General features: G+C 49.0%; 1 pseudogene; it reads right to left on the bottom strand.

Annotated features, from left to right (window-relative positions):
* Nucleotides 1–278: 278 nt before the first annotated feature.
* LOC119810080 lies at nt 279–1,167 on the bottom strand (annotated as a pseudogene).
* Nucleotides 1,168–1,470: the final 303 nt, after the last annotated feature.

Genomic DNA, 1,470 nt, shown 5'->3' with positions numbered 1-1,470 from the left:
TGTGTGGTAAATGCTGGCTTGATGCTGCAAGCTGCTGGACCATTTGTATCTTTGAAATTATTAAATAGTAAAGGTATGATGGAAAGATGTATAGATTATATATAGATCACAGTGCAGATTTCTCACATAAAGAATTGTGTGAGGTTTCCCAATTCTTTTTAAGGAAAGATTAACTCCATGTGGTTCTTTGTAAATAGCTTCAGCACTGTGTGAAACACTTTTGAGATCTATGTTTTCTTCCACCTTTTTTCCCTTTGCTCGGGTGTCTGCAGAGGAGCTCAGGACCACTCAGTGGTGGCTCCAACCCACTCGGTGGCCTGAGCTGTGGAAGCTGCTGACCAATCCTCAGTGGCTGGCTGGGCATTCCAGTCTTCAGTAGTGAACTGCTGGATGGGCACTGAGGGCACCTGCACACCCTCAGACCAGTCTGCCACCTCTGGATGAGCAGCAGTGAACTCAGGAGCTGGTATAGTCCATTCGCCCTGAAATTCCTCCTTGGTCAGGGCCTTCTCAGCCCAGCTTGTTCTTCCTTCTCAGTCTCCTCTGGGTCTCTGTAGAAGTAAAGATCAGGCATAACCTCCCATGGGTGCTCACAGGAGATAGTGCCACGCATGCGGAGTACTTCCCGGGCCAGCATCCACCACATCAGGCCCACTAAGTGAGCTCCCTTGTTGTTGCTCGTGATGGCAATGTCCACGTAGCACAGAGGTGAGTCTGTGTTACACAGGGCAATGGTGGGCAGACTCACGTAAGACGCCTCTGTGAGGGGCTGATGGTCAGCCCTGGGATCAGTCACCACTAGAAGCTGTGGCTCCCTGAAGGCTGCCTGGATCTGGTTAGTGAAGGTCCCTGGGGTGAAACGGCCAGCAATCAGACCGAGTGGCTCCAGTGGCGGCAGCAAACTTCAGCACCACTGGCTGCCCAGTGTTCCTGGAGGAGATGATGCTGACATCAGCAGAGTTCTCAATGGCAACAACAGCCCGAGCTGCATGCAACAGCTTCTCCCAGGTCCTCTTCAGATTGATGATGTAGATGCCGTCGCTTTTCCATTTGTAGATGTGCTGCTCCATCTGAAAGTTGAGGTTGGTGCCACCTAAGTGGATGACTACAGCGAAATTTGAGGACATCCTCCTCCTTCATCTGCAGGACATCAAGGGCTCCGGACATTGTGTAAGTTTCCCTTTAAGTTACGTCGGGAACCAAGAACAATGCCGTATGCAGCGCGGAAAGTAGTAGATACCATTCTTGCCTTGAGAGGCAAAAGTACCTCAGTTCGCCAGAACTTACAGAACACAATATATATTAGGGATCATCTGTAATCCTAGTGTCCATGTGGCAAGAATGGAGGCACAGATGTTACAAGATCCAAAAATTCATGTGTCATCTAAATGGGTGTACACTGCTTTGAACAGGTAATGTCTCTCGAACAAAGTGAAATACGAGAACTGACTACCAAGATTATCCTTTGAC

Source organism: Arvicola amphibius, chromosome 3 (assembly GCF_903992535.2).
Source record: "Arvicola amphibius chromosome 3, mArvAmp1.2, whole genome shotgun sequence".
Taxonomy (NCBI): domain Eukaryota; kingdom Metazoa; phylum Chordata; class Mammalia; order Rodentia; family Cricetidae; genus Arvicola; species Arvicola amphibius.
Note: the sequence above shows the minus strand (reverse complement) of the source record. Positions and strands in the feature narration are given on the sequence as shown.